A 24,564-nucleotide genomic window follows, 5' to 3' on the forward strand; every position below is an offset into this window, starting at 1 on the left:
AACATCCCCCAGGCTGTGGATAAGCCACGTCTCCGCCATATTCTTTCTTTCAGGAGTGCTAGTTCTGCAAGGTTCGCAGGAGAGCTTCTGTAAAGTTTGGAAAGTAGGAGACCAGGTACTGGCAGAAGTATAGCTGTGAGGACGGGGCCTGAGTCGTGCTTGGGTAGCTCAGTTGGTAGAGCACTTGGCCGCGAAAGGCAAAGGTCTCGAGTTCGAGTCTCGGTCTTGCACACAGTTTTAATCTGCCAGGAAGTTTCTAATCGTCACTATTATCACCTCCATCGCAGACGTGTCAATAGAAGGCATGAGATGTTGTGAACAGCGGGAGGGCAGGGAAAGGGGGGGGGGGGCTTACCATCTTGTGACACGGACATGGCCAAAGTGGCGTTGGAGTGAACTGTTGTGAAATTTCATGCCAATCATTAATTCGTCTTACACCTCATATGAACTTCTGAGCTCTAGCCTTTTTTATCGCATGTGTCGATACTTTGCTGTTCGAAGCGCCGCAGAGCCCAAGGGAGACGTTGCAAGGCGCCACGCTTTTACCCAGTTACAGAGAGAAAGACTGTAGGCGCTTTTGAGCCAGATTTTACACTTGTAAGTCGCTATGGGGAAAAATGACTGGGTTTCAAATGAAGTGACCCTTCAATACTTTTTGGAATGTACATGTGATAGTCTTGTCAATACGTACTCCCCAGTGCCAAATTTGAGATCCGCACCTAAGCCTATGTGGTGCTCGAACCCACGAGTCAGAAAGGTACGTAACACAAGGTGCATAACAGTTTTAACGACTGACACCTAAGACGCGGCCGGCCGGTGTGGCCGAGCGGTTCTAGGCGCTACAGTCTGGAACCGCGCGACCGCTAAGGTCGCAGGTTCGAATCCTGCCTCGGGCATGGATGTGTGTGATGTTCTTAGGTTAGTTAGGTTTAAGTAGTTCTAAGTCCTAGAGGACTCATGACCTCAGATGTTGAGTCCCATAGTGCTCAGAGCCATTTGAACCATTTTTGAACTTAATAAGCTACCGTTGAGACAGTCGTTAAACTTTGGGTGACGTGTGCAGATGCTGACGCAGAATGAATGGCGTCGCCTTCGCGAAGACTACGACACACTCTGCCAGTTGACGAGGGACGTGGACAGCTCCGTCTGCAACATCGTGCTGCTCTCCTGCGCCAACAACCTGTACTTTATCTGCCTCCAGCTCTTCAACAGTCTCAAGTAAGTCACTACTACACTACGCACGGCCGATGGTAATATAGTTTTAAAAATCACATCGATAAAACAAAACGACGACGATGACACTTGGAGGTATCCTCATCTACATGTTTACTCTCCAGTGCCAAACGTCTTTTCCCAGTACTGGATGACGACAGGGATCCCGGTTGTAGAAGTCTGCATTTTAGCTGTTCAAGAAACCTTCCACCTAGAAAATCACAAGGTCGCCATTCTGGAAATGCTTGCCACGAAACCGTTTCTTCATCAAAGGAAAACAGAATAAGCCACTGGGCTACATTTTAAGAGAACACAGGTCTAAAGCAAAATTTCGTAGCCAAAAGAAGCGGCACGTACAACTGTATCCTGTACACATTGATACAGTGAACTTTCATGGAGAAAAAGACACCATGTTGGATATCATCCCGCGGCACTTCTTCTTAACAGTCTGCCGTATCTGCGTCAGGTAATTTCGGTAGTATGCTTCTGTGACTGTTTGCCCCTTACGAGTATAGCCCGTTAGCACCACACTAAATGGCTCTGAGCACTATGGGACTTAACATCTGAGGTCATCAGTCCCCTACAACTGAGAACTACTTAAACCTAACTAACCTAAGGACATCACACACATCCATGCCCGAGGCAGGATTCGAACCTGCGACCGTAGCGGTCTCGCGGTTTCAGACTGAAGCGCCTAGAACCGCTTGGCCACACCGGTCGGCAACACCACACTAAGGCAGTCCCAAAGAAAACTCGGCATCACATTGCTTGATGGTGGTTGGGTCTTGGCATTCTCTGGTGGTGGCGATTCCACATATTTCCACTGCTTGCTTTGCTCCTTTGTTTCGGCCTCATACTGATTCATCCAGCACTTCTATATCTACTGTACATTCTTCCACCGTGTGGAACTTGGCGGAGGGTTCCTCGTACGACTACTACTCATTTCCTTTCCTGATCCACTCGATACAATGAGCGTTAAACGAATGTCTATAAGCCTCCGTACAAGCACTAATTTCTCTCGCCTTATCTTCGTGGTCCTTCGGCGAAACGTACGCTGGCGCCAATCGGCAACTGAATTGTTCTGCAGTCGGCCTCAAGTGCCAGTTCTCTAAATTTCCGCGCAATAATACGTCACGAAAAGAGCGTCCCCCCCCCCCCCCCCCCCGCCCCCCGAGCGATTCCCATTTGACTACACGAAGCATCACCGTAATAATTGCGTGTTGATGGAACCTACCGGTAACAAATTTAGCAGTACGCCTCCTCATTCCTTGGACGTCTTTCTTTGACGTGGTCTGGTGGGCATCCCAAACACGCGAGTTGTTCTCGAGAACTGGTCTGACTAGCGTTCTATACGCCGTCTCCTTTATAGATGAGCTACAGTTTTAAATAATTCTGCCAATAAAAAGAAGTCGAGCATCCGCATTCCCTGTTACCAACTTGACATACTAATTCCATTTCATTTCGCTTTGCAACGTTAGACCTAGATATTTAATCCGTGTGACTGTGTCAAGCAGCGCTCTACTAATGCTGCATTCGAATGATTCACGACTGTTTTCTTCCTCATCCGCACTAACTTAACGTTTTTCTACATTTAGAGCAAGCTTCAGTTCATCATACCAACTAGAAATTTTGTCCAAGTCATCTTGTACCTTGCTACAGAAACTCAACTTCTTCCCTTACACCACAGCATCATCAGCATACAGTCGTAAATTGCTGCTCACCCTGTCCGTCACATCATTTATATATAGAGAGGGATGCTCTCTAAATCCCTGTTGGTTTGTGGGCAGAAGCTTTACTAGAATGAGATTTTCACTCTGCAGCGGAGTGTGCGCTGATATGAAACTTCCTGGCAGATTAAAACTGTGTGCCCGACCGAGACTCGAACTCGGGACCTTTGCCTTTCGCGGGCAAGTGCTCCACCATCTGAGCTACCGAAGCACGACTCACGCCCGGTACTCACAGCTTTACTTCTGCCAGTATCTCCTCACCTACATTCCAGAGTGAAAATCTCATTCTGGAAACATCCCCCAGGCTGTGGCTAAGCCATGTCTCCGCAATATCCTTTCTTTTAGGAGTGCTAGTTCTGCAAGGTTCGCAGAAGAGCTTCTGTAAAGTTTGGAATGTAGGTGACGAGATACTGGCAGAAGTAAAGCTGTGAGTACAGGGCGTGAGTCGTGCTTCGGTAGCTCAGATGGTAGAGCACTTGCCCGCGAAAGGCAAAGGTCCCGAGTTCGAGTCTCGGTCGGGCACACAGTTTCAATCCGCCAGGAAGTTTCATATCCGCGCACACTCCGCTGCAGAGTGAAAATCTCATTCTGGAAACATCCCCCAGGCTGTGGCTAAGCCATGTCTCCGCAATATCCTTTCTTTCAGGAGTGCTAGTTCTGCAAGGTTCGCAGAAGAGCTTCTGTAAAGTTCGGAATGTAGGTGACGAGATACTGGCAGAAGTAAAGCTGTGAGTACCGGGCGTGAGTCGTGCTTCGGTAGCTCAGATGGTAGAGCACTTGCCCGCGAAAGGCAAAGGTCCCGAGTTCGAGTCTCGGTCGGGCACACAGTTTTAATCTGCCAGGAAGTTTCAGAAGCTTTACTGTTTCGAGGAAGTTTATTATATTCGAACACAGAATGTGGTCGAGAATTCTGCAACAAACCGATAGTAAGGTTGTTGTTGTTGTTGATGTGGTCTTCAGTCCTGAGACTGGTTTCATCTACCTATCCAAGCTACTCTGTCCTGTGCAAGGTTCTTCATTTCCCAGTACTTACTGCAACCTACATTCTTCTGAATCTGTTTAGTGTATTCATCTCTTCGTTTCCCTCTACGATTTTTACACTCCACGCTGCCCTCCAATACTAAATTGGTGATCCTTTGAGGCCTCAGAACATGCGTTACCAACCGATCCCTTCTTCTAGTCAAGTTGTGCCACAAATTTCTCTTCTCTCCAGTTCTATTCAGTACCTCCTCGTTAGTTATGTGATCTACCCATCTAATCTTCAGCATTCTTCTGTAGCACCACATTTCGAAAGTTTCTATTCTCTTCTTGTCTAAACTATTTATCGTCCACGTTTCACTTCCATACATGGCTACACTCCATAAAAATATTTTCAGAAACGACTTCCTGACACTTAAATCTATACTCGATGTTAACAAATTTCTCTTCTTCAGAAACGATTTCCTTGCCATTGCCAGTCTACATTTTATATCCTCTCTACTTCGACCATCATCAGTTATTTTGCTCCCCAAATAGAAAAGGTTATTGGCCTGTAATTTCTTTTACCTTTCTTCTATATAGGAGTCACCTGCGCTTTTTTCCAAACGCTTGAGATTTTGCGCTGGGCGAGAGATTCGCGATAAATGTAAGCTAAATAAGGGACCAATACCGCACCGTACTCTGTGTAAAAGTGAAACAGATTTTCATCTAGACCTGGCGACTTATTTGTTTTCAACTCTTTTAGCTTATTTCTACATCAGGATGCCTATTTCTGTGTCAATGGTGATTAGAAGTCTAAAGAAGTCATCTGGATTGGCCAGACACAACTGCAATATTTCCAATGCTGTCTCAGTTCGGCAGGTTTTTTGAACGAGCGCGAGCAGTAGATGAACACAGCACGCAGTGACCTCTGTCACTATAATGGCTGGGCTTTGTTAGCTACTACAGTGAGTAGTGGAACTGAGTCGGTAGCGCCAGGAGCCAGCAGTTCATCACCCTTGGCAGGGTAGCAGTGGGCGTTAAGTGGTTGACTGGTTGCAGGCTGAAGTGTCATCAAGCAACCATCATTGATTAAACATACATTTTATAAGTGAACAAAGACGCTCTGCTTTGGTGAAGTCCTCCAGGCGTGAGTTGACTAGTGGCGCTAAGGGCGTTGGGCTGCGCGAGCACCGACTGGATGCAGCTTCGTAACTGAGGGCGGATCTCACCGGAAGGTGTGGATTCTTGCCGTGGATCCCGTGGAGGAAAACAGCTCTCAACTGTAGTACCCGCCCTTGCCTGCGTAGGCGGAAAGCGACAGCACGCCAGTACAGGCGAAGGTGGAGGGGCAGCTGCACCACCGTGGTCTCGAACAGTAGCCTCCAGGCTAGGAGGATGGCAGTGGCTGGAAGGAGAGCAATATGAAAAGCGTTCTATGACTTTGAAAGTAAAATTTTGACAACAGATCTGAGTAAGAAAGCTAACAGTTTTGCCCTTACGTAAAATCAGTAATCGGGCCTAAATCTTCCATTCATTCGCTCAGTGACCATACTGGCACCGAAAAGGAAGATAACAGAGGGAAGGCCGAGATACATCTTACTGAAACCTCCATACAAGGATTCACATTCGTGTCAAAGAGGACGAAGGAGGAGACAGATTCATGGTAGACTCTTGCCCTTGGGATGCGAAACTGCCATTAAAAGGCAGAAGATTGGCAATGGTCAACGGCATGAGGATGCAGAAGCCAATGGAAACTAATACATTAAAGACACACTATAATATTTCTGATATTTAAAAAAATAAAATAGTATTATGAAACTTATTTGTCACTTTTACAGGTGGCAAAGTTTCTGAAATGATAGAATCATGCATAGATAATTTTTACTTGTTGATACTGAAATGATATTTCGCCAACCAGCATCAGATTCCCATCACACCGACGAGAAAGTTGACAGACAGCATTGTTTAGAGACCAGTGACGGATCTCAAAATGACGCAGTTTGCGTAATTACATTGCCAGGATACTGATCCAAAAGATCGGTAAAACAGATCTCAGGGACGCCGAAATAAAAGTTTAATAAAGTAATAGCTGATTGAACACTAGTAGCGTTCGGTTGTGGCCACCAAACAAATCGTCGCCAATTCTCCTTCGCTGCAGCCTGAAATAGTTCTAAAACGAGACATAATAAATTGAGATGTGGCATTAATGGAAAGAAAAGTAGGTTCTTCATTTAAATACGTGTGTTGTAATTAAATTAGCGTAATTATTTAACGAAAAGTTACAGATACGAGAGTGACACTTACATTTTGTATAACAGCCATCGAAAACAAACGAGAGAGAGCGAGAGCTCACAGCTCCTGCTTTTAAGTAATCCAAAAATTAATTACGGCGACTGCCTTCAACTTGTTTTACAGAGTGTAAAGTTTTAATATGTAAACATTTCTCTAGAACATTTACCATCCACAGGACGTGTGGCATGTAACTGAAAAAAGTGTCATGTTGGTCTCTGAACGGGCAGAAGATTCCGGACTAGTCCCCCACTCGGATCTCTGGGAAGGGACTGCCAAGGAGGAGGTAACCATGCGAAAAAAGACAATAACCAGTTAAGTAGGAACATTCTACGAGTCGGTGCGTGGAACGTCGGGAGAGTTTGGACACGGTAGGGAAGCTAGAAAATTTAAAAATTCAAATGTGCAATCTAGATTTAGTGGGGGTCAGTGAAATGAAATGGTAGATAGATAAGGATTTCTGGTCAGACGAATATAGAGTAATAGCAACAGCAGCAGAAAATAGTATAGCGGGAATGGGTTTCATTATGAATGGGAAGACAGGGCAGACAATGAGTTACATTGAACAGTTCATTGACAGGGTTGTTCTCATCATAATCAAAAGCACACAAACGCCAACAACAATAATTCAGGCATAAAGACCGACGTCACAAGCAAAAGACGAAGAGACAGAGAAAGTATGTGAAAATATTGAACCTGTATTCCAGAGCTGTGGCCGAGCGATTCTAGGCGCTTCAGTCTTGAACCGCGCGACTGCTACGGTCGTAGGTTCGAATCCTGCCTCGGGCATGGATGTGTGTGGTGTCCTTAGGTTAGTTAGGTTTAAGTAGTTCGAAGTTGTCGGGGACTGATGACCTCAGATGTTAAGTCCCATAGTGCTCAGAGCCATTTTCTGTAATCCAGTACGTCGAAGAGAGAGAGAAAGTATATGAAAATATTGGTCCTAATCTAGTATCTAAAGGGAGATGATAATCTGTTAGTCATGAGACACTGGAATCCCCTAGTAGGGGAGGAAACAGAAGATAGAATTACGGGAGAAAAAGGGGTTGGTAGTAGGAATGAGAGAGGAGAAAGACTAGTGGAGTTCTGCGATAAATTTCAGCTAGTTATAGCCAATATAAACTTCAAAAGTCACAATAGGAGAAGGTATACTTGGAAAAGACAGAGATGTCGAAATATTCCAGCTGGAATGCATAATAGTCAGACAGATTTCGACGTCGGATACTGGGTATAAGACGTACACAGAAGCAATGACTCAAATTACCGTTTAGTGCAGGTCAAGCGTAGGCTGAAGTTCAAGAATATCGTCCAGAAGAATCAATGTAGAGAGAACTCAACTGAGGGGTGATGAGGAGATCTGTCTAAAGTTCTCTAAGAATGTACGTACTGCGATAATGAATACTACAGAGGGCAGTTCAGTTGAACAGGAATGGATATGTCTATAAAGTGCAATAACAGCAGTTTGACACAAGCATATAGGTATACAGAAGGTAACTGCAAAGAAACCTTGTGAACATAAGAAATAAATACCGAAGCGCCGAAGAAACTGGTATAGGCATGCGTATTCACATACAGAGATGTGTAAACAGGCAGAATACAGCGCTACGGTCGGCAACGTCTATGTAAGACAACAAGTGTCTGGCGCAGTTGTTAGGTCGGTTACTGCCGCCGCAATGCCAGGTTATCAAGATTTAAGTGAGTTTGAATTTGATATTACAGTCGGCCCACGAGCGGTGGGACACAGCATTTCACGAGTCTTTCGTGAATATCAGGTATCCGGTAAAACATCAAATCTCCGACATCGCTGCGACTGGTAAAAGATCGCGAGCAATGATGACTGAAGAGAATCGTTCAACGTGACAGAAGTGCAACCCTTGCGCAAATTGTTGCATATTTCATTGCTGGGCCGTCAACAAGTGCCAGCGTGCTAATCACTCAACGGAACATCATCGATTTTGGCTTTCGAAGCCGAAGGCCCACTCGTGTACCCCTGATGACGGCACGACACAAAACTTTACACCTCGCCTGGGCCCGTCAACACCGACATTGGACTGTCGATGACTGGAAGCATGTTGCCTGGTCGGACGAGTCTCGTTTCAAATTGCAGCGATCGGATGGACGTTTGCGGGTGTGGAGACAATCTCATGAATTCATGGACCCTGGCCGCACGGGATTAGCCGAGCGGTCTCAGGCGCTGCAGTCATGGGCTGTGCGGTTGGTGCCGGCGCAGGTTCGAGTCCTCCCTCGGGCATGGGTGTGTGTGTTTGTCCATAGGATAATTTAGGTTAAGTAGTGTGTAAGCATAGGGACTGATGACCTTAGCAGTTGAGTCCCGTAAGATTTCACACACATTTGAATATTTTTGAACAAGGACCCTGCATGTCAACAGGGGTTGTACAAGCTGGTGGAGGCTCTGTAATGGTGTGCAGCGTGTGCAGTTGGAGTGACATGGGACCCCCGATACGTTTAGAAACGAGTCTGACAGGTTACTCGTACGTAAACATCCTGTCTGATCACTTGCATCCTTTCATGTCCATTGTGAATTCCGACGGACTTGGGCAGTTACAGCAGGACAATGTGGCATCCCACAGGTCCAGATTTGCTACAGAGTGGCTCCAGGAACACTCTTCTGAGTTTAAACACTTCCGCTGGCCACCAAACTCCCCAGATATGAACATTATTGAGCATATCTGGGATGCCTTGCAACGTACTGTTCAGAAGATCTCCACCCCCTCGTACTCTTACAGAGTTATGGACAGCCCCGAAGGATACATGGTGTCAGTTCCCTCCAGCACTACTTCAGACATTAATCGAGTCCAAGCCACGTCGTGTTGTGGCACGTCTGCATGCTCGCGGGGCCCTACACGATATTAGGCAGGTGTACCAGTTTCTTCGGCTCTTCAATGTAGTAGTTCAGTCGATCAGCGAAAGAAGTTACAGAAACGTTCAGGTAAGATCAGGAATACAGCAACATGAGTCACTTAGTAATGAAACAAATACGAAGCAGGATGTGAAGAAAAGCAAAGGCGAAACAGCAAAAAAAAAAAAAAAAAAAAAAAAAAAGTGAAGGTCTCCAAAAATAAATGGTTGTTGGAACGATTGGTTCACCATATAGAAAAAGTCAAAACATTTGAAGTAAAAGCAAAGGCGACAGCATTTGGAGTGCAATAATAATTTCACTGTTAAGTAAGACTTGTCATCAAATAAGTCGGAAAGCATTGACAATATTTCTTCAGAATTTCTAAATTCCGTTGGACGATCAAACATCCACTGAAGTTGGTTTGTAGAGCCTATGAGAGTGGACCTTGGAGATACACCATCAGACTTCGGAAAATATCATCCACACAATACCAAAGACTGCAAGGGTAGATACGCGCACGTCTGGCTTAAACTTCTGGCATCCTTATTGATGCAAAGAATAACAAACGGAAGAATGGAGAAGAAAACTGAGAATCTGTTAGATGACGATCAATTTGGTTTCAGGAAAGGTGAAGGCATCAGAGAGACAGTTATGACGTTGTACTTGTTAATAGAAGATAGAGCTGACGAAAATCAAGTATCTTTAGGGATTTGTCGACCTGAAAAAAGTGTTCGACAATATAAAATGGTGTAAGAAGCTCGAAATTCTCAGGATGATAAGTGTAAGCTATAGAGAGAGACGGATAATGTACAATTTGTACAAGAACCACAAACAAAAAATAACAATGGAAGACCAAAGACAAAGTTTGTGGATTAGAAAGGGTATAAGAAAGGGATACAGTTATTTTGTCTTACTGCTAGTGGGATAAGACAGGTTCCGGGGCCCTTTTATATCAAATTGATATGCTAATTAATTAAACTGATCAATTAAACCACCCCTCCCCCTGCCCTTCCCTTAACCTGTTGTTCTGCCAAGTGGTTTATGACCCCATGGCGGTTGACCTGGCGGTTTATTTATGACCCCCTAGGAATAATCTGTACTTTGAGAAACCCCCCACCCATCTGACTTCCCTCCTCCTCCCCACCCCTTTGTGGAAAAGAACACTTTTGTTTGTCACCCCTCCCCAGTTCTGTTCTGAGCCTCTTTTGGCCGTCCTAGGAAGCCCCCCAGACTTCACCTCACCTCCCTCACTTCCCCCCTCCCCTCACCATCAGGAAGTAGGCAGGAAAAAGTCTGTGTCGAGCTGCTGAAGAGGAAGGATCTCATAACACGAAATTGAAGTCAATGTCAGTTGACATAATAACATATTGTTCATTTCAATTTGCATATTCTTTATTTAATCAGTTTGTTGGAGACAGCGCTTCTCCTCTCCCCTCCCCCACTTGGGTAAAGCTCAGGTCTGCACCCCCTGCCCCCCTTTCCATGATGTGATATCTGTAAGCACCGAGAAATGGAATGAAGTGCGATATATTAGCTGCTGTTTTGGGTTACCTGCACATACGTCAGCTGATGGGGGCACCAGGCATGCTGCTGTCCATGTCTGCTAGTCAGGCGCCATCGGCGCTAGGCAGAGCACTGAGCATTGACAGCTCTGTTTGCTGCAGAAACCTGTGGTCCAATGGCACGTTCCAAGATTGCGCACCAGCATGTTCCACTAGCATCACCAAATGCTGGCTCCCAGAACTACCGCAAGACTGTACTGTGTGAGGCGCCTGTCTCTGGGCCATAGAGAGATTTTAGATTAGATTAGATTAATACTTGTTCCATAGATCATGAATACGACATTTCGTAATGATGTGGAATGTGTCAGGTTAATAAAAAGTGTCTATACAAGATATTACATTACACAAAATATTACATGACACTTAATATTTTTAATTTTTTTGTGGGGGTTGAGGAAATTACCCACTTACTATATCCAAAAATTCCTCTAATGAGTAGAAGGAGTTGCCATTAAGAAATTCTTTTAATTTCCTTTTAAATGCTATATGGCTATCTGTCAGACTTTTGATGCTATTAGGTAAGTGACCAAAGACTTTTGACAGCACAATTTACCCCCTTCTGAGCCAAAGTTAGATTTAACCTTGAGTAGTGAAGATCATCCTTTCTCCTAGTGTTGTAGCCATGTACACTGCTATTACTTTTGAATTCGTTCGGATTGTTAATAACAAATTTCATAAGTGAACATATATATGGTGAGGCTACAGTGAAGATCTCTAGCTCTTTAAATAAGTGTCTGCAGGATGATCTTGAATGAGTGCCAGCAATTATTCTGATTGCACGCTTTTGTGCAATGAACACTCTTTTACTCAGTGATGAGTTACCCCAGAATATGATGCCATCCGAAAGCAGAGAATGAAAATAGGCGTGGTAAGCTAATTTACTAAGATGTATATCGCCAAAATTTTCAATGACCTCAAACGTTTCAGCGGATTCTCAGTGTGTTTTTTTCTAGTTCAACTCCTCATCAATGCATACACCTAGAAATTTTGAATATTCTACCTTAGCTACCGATTTCTGATCGAAGTCCATATTTATTAATGGTGTCAATCCATTTACTGTGTGGAATTGTATATACTGTGTTTTGCCAAAGATTAATGAGAGCCCATTTGCAGAGAATCACTTAATGATTTTCTGAAAAACATCGTTTACAATTTCACCAGTTAATTCTTATCTGTTGGGTGCGATAGCTATACTATTATCATCGGCAAAAACTACCAGCTTTGCATCTGCGTGAATATAGAATGGCAAGTCATTAATACATATTAAGAACAGCAGAGGCCCCCAAGACTGAACCTTGCGGGACCCCATTCTTGATTGTTCCCCAGTCTGAGAAATCACCAGTTTTTGCATATTATGTGAACTGCTTATTTCAACTTTCTGCGCTCTTCCAGTTAGGTATGATTTAAACCATTTGAGTACTGTGCCATTCATACCACAGTACTTGAACTTATCTAGAAGTATTCCATCATTTTCACAATCAAAAGCCTTTGATAGATCACAAAAAATCCCAACGCGTGACTTCCAGTTACTCAGAGCAATTAATATTTCATTAGTGAAAGTATATATAGCTTTTTCCGTTGAAAAACCCTTCTGGAAACCAAACTGAGATTTTGTTAAAACTTTATTTTTACAAAGGTGTGCAGCTACTCTACAATACATTACTTTTTCAAGAATTTTGGATAAGGCAGTCAGAAGAGAGATTGGGCAGTAGTTGTTGACATCAGATGTATCCCCTTTTTTATGCAGCGGTTTAACAATGGCATACTTCAGTCTATCTGGAAAAGTACCCTGCTTCGGAGAGCTATTACATATGTGGCTAAGAATCCCATTTATTTCTTGGGAACAAGCTTTTTTATCCTGCTGGAAATGCCATCAATTCCATGTGAAACCCCTGTCAGGGACCATACAGCCCACTGGAGAGAATATGCTGCCTGAGACCACACAGCCCATTACTGGGAGTTGTGGCCGTTGATACCAGTCTGAGCAGACACATATGCCTACCTGCCTGATGCCTGATCTCCTTTTGTTCTCACAGCCCTGAACAAAGCATCAGGTGGTGGCATTTCTTTGGCCAGGAAATTCCAGACTTGCTTCCTAGCTGTTTCTCTCTCTCTCTCTCTCTCGATACCTCCTCTCCCCCCTTGTGAATTGGTGGGAAACGCTGTCTTCATTGAGCTGCTGGACTGGGAGGATCTCATGAACACAAAATGGGCGGTAAATTCGGGGGAAATGTTTATTTATTTCAACATTAATAAATTAAATTAATTAAATTTGTGGGAAATAATGGACTTTGGTACTCTTTAGTTGGGCAGGAATCATAGTCCTCTTTTATGACGTCACAGGACAAAGGGGGACCTGGCACAATTACGATGTTGAAAATGGCCGGAAATAGTCCTTTTGCACTACACTATTCACGTTAATTACTCAACAATTTATGGGAGTCAAATATATCGCCTAAAACACTCACCACCTTCTTACAATGATTCTTCTTCGTAATAAAACGTACATAACCTCTTCACATTTTAGAATCACACACATACAAATCAAGTAATTACATTTCCGCCACAAATAGAACATAGCACTGAATTTGTCCGAGGTAGTTTATGCTCTGACGATTGAGAACACAAGGGCTCTCCTCCACAGGCTGGTCGATTCACCGCCACCACAACGTTTCCACCTTATGCTAAACATATCTGGCCAAAAAAAACCTTCCGATCATACGCAGTTGTGCTCGCGAAGCATGCTCCATCTGCCGACTGCAGGAGAGCCGGGACCCATGGCCGTGCCAGCTGGGACGCACATGCGTCAGTCACACCGGCAGTTGCGCCCCCGTCTCCCAGTATCCACACACCAGCAGTACCAGAACTCAGAGGCCAGAGAGATCGTCACCTTAGCCGGCCAGCCGACGACCAATCAGTTTACATGGGTTGAATAATCGACCAACGCAAACACTCGCCATCTTGAATCTTATTAAATTTCCACATAAAAATCAAAGAATACACACAACACATATGTGTGCTTCTGACGCCGCTCTCCAGTATACTGTTTAGTTCGCTATTCGGCCGTCCAGATGGTGCCGCAAGCACCGCCATCGGGAACTGCCCCCACAGTTGCGGGCAAGAGCCGACTAGCCGGAGCATTTCTTTGTACCCGTCGGTCATGCGAGGCTGCGGTAAGCCACGGCTTCCGGTCGGCCCAAGCCTCATGACCAGTTCTCCACTGGCCGTGGCGCACTGCAAGACAAGCAAGTGCGGCTTGAACGTACAGTTCTAATTGAAATCCCACCCCTGACATAGAATCTCCCCAGTTTAAAAAAAAAAAACAGTTTACCATCTAATTTCTCATGCAAAATGCGGAGTCCGCCCTTTTATACTACACTACTGGCCATTAAAATTGCTACACCACGAAGATGATGTGCTACAGACGCGAAATTTAGCCGACAGGAAGAAGATGCTGTGGTATGCAAATGATTAGCTTTTCAGAGCTTTCACACTAGGTTGGCGCCGGTGGCGATACCTACAACGTGCTGACATGAGGAAAGTTCCCAACCGATTTCTCATACACAAACATCAGTTGACCGGCGTTGTCTGGTGAAACGTTGTTGTGATGCCTCGTGTAAGGAGGAGAAATGCGTACCATCACGTTTCCGACTTCGATAAAGGTCGGATTGTAGCCTATCGCGATTGCGGCTCACCGTATCACGACATTGCCGCTCGCGTTGGTCGAGATCCAAAGATTGTTAGCAGAATATGGAATCGGTGGGTTCAGGAGGGTAATACGGAACGCCGTTCTGGATCCCAACGGCCTCGTATCACTAGCAGCCGAGATGACAGGCATGTTAACCGCATGGCTGTAACGGATCGTGTAGCCACGTTTCGATCCCTGAGTCAACAGATGGGGACGTTTGCTAGACAACAACCATCTGCACGAAGGGTTCGACGACGTTTGCAGCAGCATGGACTATCAGCTCGGAGACCATGGCTGCAGTTACCCTTGACGCTGCATCACAGACACGAGCACCTGCGATGGTGTACTCAACGGCAAACCTGGGTGCACGAATGGCAAAACGTCATTTTTTCGGATGAATTCAGGTTCTGTTTACAGCATCATGATGGTCGCATCCGTGTTTGGCGACATCGCGGTCAACGCACATTGGAAGCGTGCATTTGTCATCGCCATATTGGCGTTATCACCCGGCGTGATGGTATGGGATGCCATTGGTTACACGTCTCGGTCACCTCTTGTTCGCATTGACGGCACTTTGAACAGTGGCCGTTGCATTTCAGATGTGTTACGACCCGTGGCTCTACCCTTCATTCGATCCCTGTGAAACCCTACATTTCAGCACATAATGCACGACCGTATGTTGCAGGTCCTGTACGGGCCTTTCTGCACACAGAAAATGTTCGACTGCTGCCTTGGCCAGCATATTCTCAGATCTCTCACCAATTGAAAACGTCTGGTCAATGGTGGCCGAGCAACTGGCTCGTCAGAATACGCCAGTCACTACTCTTGATGAACTGTGGTATCGTGTTGAAGCTGCATGGGCAGCTGTACCTGTACACGCCATCCAAGCTCTGGTTGACTCAATGCCCAGGCGCATCAAGGCCGTTATTACGGCCAGAGGTGGTTGTTCTGGGTACTGATTTCTCAGGATCTATGCACCCAAATTGCGTGAAAATGTAATCACATGTCAGTTCTAGCATAATATATTTGTCTAATGAAAACCCGTTTATCATCTGCATTTCTTCTTGGTGTAGCAATTTTAATGGCCAGTAGTGTAGTTATTTTCCAAAAGAGAAGAAATCAGAGCGTACAAAGGCCTCCTTTGTTCGGTCTTGCCTACTCGTCCCGTATAGGGTGCCTAAGGGATGCTGCATTCTCGGAATGCTATACAACAATTCAAGGAAATAGCTTTAGTAGTTTTATTTCAATAAAACAGACTGACAATACTTAACTTTGGATTTAGGATAAGTGTCGCAAGCAATGGGCGACAGGCAATATTAATCAGAGTCCTGTGATATACGCAGTGTTCAGGCAAGTGTGTCACACAGTTTGTGGATCACTAACAACAGTTCTCGTAGCACTTTCTACTAGGCTGCACTAATACTCCGTGTATCCTTTCCGCTTCTCTGGTCTTGCGTTCTTCTTCTTCGTTCCGGCGCTTGTGATTACCCCAGAACATTCTTAGTGTGAAAATCCTGCATGGATTATGGCATAGGCTATATTTTTTCTAAGTATTTTCTCATCCAGTAAAAAAATATGTTCTTATCAGCTTAATACCTGTTACGTTCTCCATCACAAGACTAGAATGTTAAACTCATTTTTGGCTCATGATGGAGTCCTAAGAGCATGCTCTACCTCTGTCACAGGATGCCTTGTCACTTTCGAACTCTCTTAACGTAGTCAAATGCCTCATCATCTACGAAGTCTTTTAAGGTAGCCAAACAGCAGCACAGAGGAGTTGTAAGTTAATACTACGAATACGAAGTGCAAAATGGCTAAGCAGGGATGGCTAGAGGACAAATGGAAGGATGTAGAGGCTTATCTCATTAGGGGTAAGATAGATACTGCCCACAGGAAAATTAGAGAGACCTTTGGAGAAACCGAGTTCTAAGCAAAGAAGGGAAAGCAGAAAGGTGGAAGGAGTATATAGAGGGTCTATACAACGACGATGTACTTGAGGACAATATTATGGAAATGCAAGAGGATGTAGATGAAGATGAAATGGGAGATACGATACTGCGTGAAGTGTTTGACAGGGAACTGAAAGACCTGAGTCGAAACAAGGCCCCGGGAGTAGACAACATTCCATTAGAACTACTGATGGCCTTGGGAGAGCCAGTCCTGACAAAACTCTACCATCTGGTGAGCAAGGTGTGTGAGACAGGTGAAATACCCTCAGACTTCATGAAGAATATAATAATTCCAATCCCAAAGAAAGCAGGTGTTGACAGATGTGAAAATTACCGAACTATCAGTTTAATAAGTCACAGCTGCAAAATACTAACACAAATTCTTTACAGACGAATGGAAAAACTGGTAGAAACCGACCTCGGGGAAGATCAGTTTGGATTCCGTAGAAATATTGGAACACGTGAGGCAATACTGACCTTACGACTAATCTTAGAAGAAAGATTCAGGAAAGGCAAGCCTACGTTTCTAGCATTTGTAGACTTAGAGAAAGCTTTTGACCATGTTGGCTGGAATACTCTCTTTCAAATTCTAAAGGTGCCAGGGTTAAAATACAGGGAGCGAAAGGCTATTTACAATTTGTACAGAAACCAGATGGCAGTTATAAGAGTCGAGGGACATGGAAGGGAAGCAGTAGTTGGGAAGGGAGTGAGACAGGGTTGTAGCCTCTCCCCGATGTTATTCAATATGTATATTGAGCAAGCAGTGAAGGAAACGAAAGAAAAATTCGGAGAAGGTATTAAAATCCATGGAGAAGAAATAAAAACTTTGAGGTTCGCCGATGACATTGTAATCTTGTCAGAGACAGCAAAGGACTTGGAAGAGCAGTTGAACGGAATGGACAGTGTCTTCAAAGGAAGATATAAGATGAACATCAACAAAAGCAGAACGAGGATAATGGAATGTAGTAGAATTAAGTCGGGTGATGCTGAGGGATTTAGATTAGGAAATGAGACACTTAAAGTAGTGAAGGAGTTTTGCTATTTGGGGAGCAAAATAACTGATGATGGTCGAAGTAGAGAAGATATAAAATGTAGACTAGCAATGGCAAGGAAAGCGTTTCTGAAGAAGAAAAATTTGTTAACATCGAGTATAGATTTAAGTGTCCGGAAGTCGTTTCTGAAAGTATTTGTATGGAGTGTAGCCATGTACGGAAGTGAAACATGGACGATAAATATTTTGGACAAGAAGAGAATAGAAGCTTTCGAAATGTGGTGCTACAGAAGAACGCTGAAGATTAGATGAGTAGATCACATAACTAATGAGGAGGTACTGAATAGAATTGGTGAGAAGAGGAATTTGTGGCACAACTTGACTAGAAGAAGGGATCGGTTGGTAAGACATGTTCTGAGGCATCAAGGGATCACCAATTTAGTATTGGACGGAAGCGTAGAGGGTAAGAATCGTAGAGGAAGACCAAGAGATGAATACACTAAACAGATTCAGAAGGGTTTACGTTGCAGTAGGTACTGGGAGATGAAAAAGCTTGCACAGGATAGGGTAGCATGGAGAGCTGCATCAAACCAGTCTCAGGACTGAAGACAGCAACAACAACGAGTACTTTATAAATTCTGCAACACAGCTGATTTTATTACGGTGGCCATCTCTCCCTGAGTAGTGGGAGACTAAAATTTCGTTAAAAGATCTCGCCACATAAAAAAAAACTCCTGATTATCACTCCAACTCGCGAATCATATCCGTGGCACTCTCACCTTCGCTTCCAACCGCCCAGCGGCACGTCATTGATATCAAACTGGTTGACTAATTAGTTACATTGAACATCAGAGCTCCTTTGCATGGTGAATAATTTCTTTCCTGGAGTCGGAATACACTATCCACAACACTATTGGGAACTGGCATTTGAAGCTGACTGCAGCAGGATTTTACTGCTGGCAACATACAACTCGCATGAACATAAGATGCGAGAAATTAACGCTCATATGGAGGAATGTAGATAATCTTTTTTTTTCCTCGCTTTATTTACGAATGGAGTAGGAAAGCAAATAACTAGTAGTGGTACGGGGTACCCACCGCCAAGCACCCTTTGATGGTTTGCGAAATATGCATATAGATGTAGATGTAAATTTAGTTTACCTGTTAAGATGTCAGCCGGACGGGGTGGCCGAGCGGATGCCGGCACGGTAGCTCAGCGTGTTCGGTCAGAGGGTTACGTGCCCTCTGCAATAAAAAAACTGAGTCATTTGATCAACAACGAACAAACTGGATGTCTTACGACGTCCGCCCCGAGCAGATACAGAGAACAAAAGCGAACAAAATGAGATTAAAAAAAAAAAGCGGTTCTAGGCGCTACAGTCTGGATCCGCGCGACCGCTACGGTCGCAGGTTCGAATCCTGCCTCGGACATGGATGTTTGTGATGTCCTTAGGTTAGTTAGGTTTAAGTAGTTCTCAGTTCTAGGGGACTGATGACATTAGGAGTTAAGTTCCATAGTGCTCAGAGCCATTTGAACCATTTTTATTAAGATGTCAGTCTATCCGTTTATCGGCATGCAAAACGCACAGACGAATGCTGTCTCTTATTTATTTCTGCTGCTGATTGTCTCTTACAAGGGAACCTCCCCATCGCACCCCCCTCAGATTTTGTTATAAGTTGGCACAGTGGATAGGCCTTGAAAAACTGGACAAAGATCAATCGAGAAAACAGGAAGAAGTTGTGTGGAACTATGAAAAACATAAGCAAAATATACGAACTGAGTAGTCCATGTGCAATATAGGCAACATTAAGAACATTTTGAGCTCAGAACTGCCGTGGTCCCGTGGTTAGCGTGAGCAGCGCCGGAGTAAAAGGTCCTTGGTTCAAGTCTTCCCTCGAGTGAAAATTTTACTTTCTTTATTTTCGCAAAGTTGTGATCTTTCCGTTCGTTCATTGACGTCTCTGTTCACTGTAACAAGTTTAGTGTCTGTGTTTTGCGACCGCACCGCAAAACCGTCGATTAGTAGACGAAAGGACGTGCCTCTCCAGTGGAAATCGAAAACATTTGATCGCAAGGTCATAGGTCAACCGATTCCTCCACAGGAAAACACGTCTGATATATTCTATACGACACTGGTGACGGCATGTGCGTCACCTGACAGGAACATGTTGTCGACCCACCTAACTTGTACACTTAGCGAATGGGTAAAAAGATTCTCCTACCTTGCCCGATTTAGGTTTTCTTGTGGATGTGACAATCACTCCCAAAAAAGTGATGAAAACATAAGAGTTTGTCACATAAACTGCAACAAATGAATGCAACAGTTTCACAGTCGCACAGTTTTCCCTGTGCTCTGTCAAAACATATGTTTTTAACGTTTTCAAATTTTTCCGTCTGTAAACCGTCAAATCCTGCATGTGTCCAAGCAAATTTGAAAATGTCCTGGAATTTTGGAGAGCGAAGTTGATTATGTTTGAGTGCCTGAACTTCGATAATTGTCTAAAAAAAATTAGAACTTTTCACTCGAGGGAGGCTTGAACCAAGGACCTTGCGTTTCGCAGCTGCTCACGCTAGCCACGGGACCACGGCGCTCCTGAGTGCGCGATATCCTTGATGTTGCCTATGTTTCGCATGGACTACTCAGTTTGTATATTTTGCTTATTTTTTTCATAGTTCCATACAGCTTCTTCCTGTTTTCTCGATTGATCTGTGTTCAGTTTTTCAAGGCCTATCCACTGTGCCAACTTGTAACTAAATCTGAGGGGGGTGCGATGGGGAGGTTCCCTTGTTAGTAAAAACCTTCGTATTAGTCCCTAATTTCTCACTGCAGTCACTTCATGAGATGTATGCGAGAGGCTGTAATGTGTTTGCCCACAACACTTAAAGAAGCGGTATAGAGCTCACCTTTCAACTCCCTTTTCGTCAAAATTTCGCTTACTTGCTATATTCGCACGAATCTTCCAGTCTTCTATGTATAGCATTTGAATCCACCTGAGTAAGAGTTGCCCGCCAAGTCACACATCCCATCACGTTCTGGTATCACTGTGTCATTAGTTAGAAGACCTCCACAGGTCACTGACTAGGTAGAGAGCTATCACGATGAGAAAAATAGCACGCTAATGAAATTCACAGCCATGCAGATTATACGTGAAATGCACAAAGAAATTCAGAAGCATAGCAGCTACAACTCAACATTATCGAATTATTGTCTATAAATATCACCCTGTAAGTATCTTAATCTCCTTTATAGTATTTCTACGTTTACTACGCTAGAAATACGACAGAGTAATGGTGACAGAGTCCTCATTGACAGCATAGTGTTTCGTGACAAATATGTCACCTTTTTTCAAATGGAGAATTCCTCCACAGTACGAGTATAGCAGTATCACAGTTTCCAATACACTATTCACTGAATCATTTACATTGGTGCAGCAGCCTCACATCTCCACCGCATAATTCATAGCTACTGCAAGAGTAGCGGGAGATTCGGGATTTAATCACAGCATTGCTCACGTGCTGGTTGATAGTAGGAGACCATGATACCGTATTCCGTCTAGAGCAGAGTGTATCAAATGGTTCAAATGGCTCTGAGCACTATGGGGCTTAACATCTGAGCTCATCAGTCGCCTAGACTTAGAACTACTTAAACCTAACTAACCTAAGGACATCACACACACCCATGCCTGAGGCAGGATTCGAAACTGCGACCGTAGCAGCAGCGCGGTTCCGGACTGAAGCGTCTAGAACCGCTCGGCCACAGAGTATATCCACACGGGTAGTATGCATATACGTAGTGCTAGTTATTTATTTAGAAGGAAACCCCATACTCATCTAACTATCGTACATAGAGAGCCAATTAACCAACAACTAAAAGCCAGACCAGATTAATGTCAGTGTTTCCTCTAGCAACAGCAGTCTTCTTGGTACCTCTTACACCTCGATCCAAATTTTAGTGCAATAGTCTCTGGGTGACATATCAACGGGATATGTGGTCACTTGCCTCCTACACCATCACGTTTTAGTGGGCAGATGACATGCAGCTGAATTTGAGCCTCACATACTCTTCTGCTTTTGCTCTCGACTTAACAGTCCTTAGTGCTTGGGTTGCCTTCCTTAAGATTCCAGCAAATTAATCTGAACCCAACATATACTTCAGCTCACTCCAGTTGCGTATTGCTAGACATTTTATGGCAGTTAACACTTCCGATGACAGTGTACAGGACTTATACTCCTATTAATGTTCAATAGATTTAGTTAAGTTCAAGACAACTACCAACTCCACCACAGGTTTTCCCGCCTGCTTGCAGAGAAATCCATCATCTACAAACATCCTACATCTAGTAAATACACTGCAAGCGGCTGTGCAGTGCATGGTGGACGGTACATCGCACCAATATTATCGATTAACATCTATCCCTGACTTACACGCTGATCGAGTAAAAAATTGCCTACATACTTCCAGACATACCCTAACCTACCCTCTATGTTTCTGGGGAAAATACTTTGACTTTTCAAGGGACTTTTTCTTCTGTCACGTATTTGAATGGAATATGCCAACCTATACAATACTAGCAGCATCCACATGATGCTTTTGTGTCAATGGTCAGTCTTGTCACACGAACAGACGTGGTCTTGCAGGATTGGTAGACAGCGACTATGTAGTGTCGCGCTGTCGAAACGATGTTATTGTTCACCAGTACACATAATTTAACCACAAATGCGTCTATGTGTGTTAATGTTTGGATAGAAGCTGACAACGACCTTAGAGTTATAGTGGAAATTTAGAATGTATAGTGAGGTATTAAGATGGGGCTTATTCAAATAGAGTGGGGGAAGCTGTGCAGCAAACTGACATATACAGGGTATTCAAAAAAAAGTGTCGAATACTTTGAGAGTTGGTAGCACTCATTGAAACAAGAAAAATAACTCCAGTAAACATGGGTCTGGAAATGCATACTTTCTGCGATAAACATGTATTTACAGGAGGTGTTCAACGTGATGTCCATTCATGACAATGCACCCCTCTGCTCTCTGATGTAATGAATGATGCACCCTTTGAAGTATATCTGGCTGTTGTTGTACCTGTTGACATACATTGAAGATGTGACCCTGCAGTGTCCACACAGCACTGATTGGTGTGGTGTAGACCAATTCCTTCAAGTGTCCCAACAACTAAAAGTCTAGGGAATTGAGGTCTGGGGAACAAGCAGGCCAAAGTGTGCCAGCTCCCTAACCCCCCCCCCCCCCCCCCCCAACCAATACAGCAGTCCTGAAATGTTTGCCTCAGATGTTCATGCATATTGTGACGCAAGTGTGTTGGTGCGCCATCATGCATGAACCACATTTGCACTGCTTGCTGCAATGGCAACAGCCTCCAGCAAGATAGGCAATACATTAATGAGGAAGTCCAGATAATACACCTCAATTAATCTATTGACAACTATGCCTGCCCACACATTGATTGAGAATCAGCGGTGATCAGAGGGCACTCTGTGCTATGGATATTTTTCAGTGTAGATGGCACAGGCTATGTCCATTTGCTAAACCATAACAGACCATCATACCCGCTATTTCACTTGTTGAGTAACAGGCTTCCGATTGGTGAAAGAGAGAAAATATAAATGTACTACACCATCTGTACACACAACCAGAGCAATAACAGTAAAAACGTGAGTGGATCCACATTCGGAAGAAGATAAAACACCATGACACATACCAAGGATTGACAGTACTATGGTCCCGGCAGAGGTTCGAGTCCTCCCTCGGGCATGGGTGTGTGTGTTTGTCCTTAGGATAATTTAGGTTAAGTAATGTGTAAGCTTAGGGACTGATGACCTTAGCAGTTAAGTCCCATACGATTTCACACACATCTGAACATTTTTTGACAGTACTACACAATAAGGCACACAAACATGACGAGAACTAATGTAGCTTATAACACGACTCAACCACACAACTGACTGCAGACAACCTAATGAAAGGTGGAGTACTGTGCGTAAGACATCACAATACCCTGCCGGACACTTGATGGAGCGCTAAATCAACGACTATGCTAATATCCGCAATCAAGCATCGCACAGCCCTTCCTACAAACACTTGTTTATCTTGGAAAATATGTGTTTCTGGACGCATGTTTATTGAACTTATTTTTCTTGTTTCGGTGAGTACTACCACCCCTCAAAGTATTCCACACATTTTTTTGTACACACTGTATATCAAGGGGCAGTTAACCGCTAAATATGATACATGCTGTCTTGGCATTCCCAGGAGGAGGAAAAGAGGCTCAGAACTGAACTGGAGAAAGGTGACAAAGAAAAGTGTCCTTTTTGCCAGAGGGGTGGGGGACGAGGAGGTGGAAGAGGAAGGCTGAAGGTTTCTCGGAAGATCATATTATCCCCAGTGGTTCATAAATCAATCCCCATGGTGTCTTAAACCACTTAGCAGAACAACAGGTTAAGGGGTGGTGGAGAGGGAGAGGTGGTCTAATTGATCAATTTAATTAATTAGCATATCTATTTGACATCAAAAGTGCACCAGAACCCGCTTTAAGCCACTACTTCTACTTTCAATGTATATATCGAAGAAACCTTAACGTAAATGAAAGAAAGATTCAGAAGAAGGATGAAAGTTCAAGGACAAAGAACATCAGTGATAAGATTTGCTGATGACATTGCTATCCTTAGTGAAAGTGTAGAAGACCTGTTGAGTAGACTGAACAGTCTAATGAGTACAGAAGATGGATTGAGAGCAAACCAGAGAAAGATGAAAGTAATGAGAAGCAGCAGGAACGAGTAGACTAACTCAAGGAATTCTGCTGCCTTGGAAGCATAATAACATGACAGAAGAAGCACAGAGTTCATAAAAACCAGTCTAGCACTGGCAAAATGGACATTCCTGTAACAAGTCTAATTGTATCAAACATCACCTTTTATAATAATATGTAGAAATTTCTGAGAATATACGTTTGAAGCACAGAGTTGTATGTGAGTCTTGGCCTGTGGAAATACCGGGTAAGAGGAGAGTCGACGTGTTTGAGATGTGATGGACTGATAAGATAGGAAATGTATCAGCGAAGAGAGTATGATCCAGAAAACGTTGAAAAAAGAATTGACAGGATGGAGGGTCATGTGTTAAGGTGTCCAGGAATAATCACCATGGCTCTTCAGGAAGCAAAAGAGGGTAAAAACTGTAGGACAAGACAGATATTGGAATATATCCAACAACTAGTAGAGGACATTGGGTATAAGTGCTACTGTGAGACGAAGAGGTTGAGGCAAGAGAGTAATTCGTGGCAGGCCACATCAAACTAGTCAGAACACCGATGA

General features: G+C 44.0%; 2 pseudogenes; both read left to right on the plus strand.

Annotated features, from left to right (window-relative positions):
- Positions 1-24,564, plus strand: part of LOC126160522 (gustatory receptor for sugar taste 64f-like) — a 109,405-nt pseudogene that overhangs the window by 9,613 nt on the left and 75,228 nt on the right.
- LOC126163305 (U2 spliceosomal RNA) lies at positions 15,838-16,017 on the plus strand (annotated as a pseudogene).

The sequence above is a fragment of the Schistocerca cancellata genome, chromosome 2, assembly GCF_023864275.1.
Source record: "Schistocerca cancellata isolate TAMUIC-IGC-003103 chromosome 2, iqSchCanc2.1, whole genome shotgun sequence".
NCBI lineage: Eukaryota > Metazoa > Arthropoda > Insecta > Orthoptera > Acrididae > Schistocerca > Schistocerca cancellata.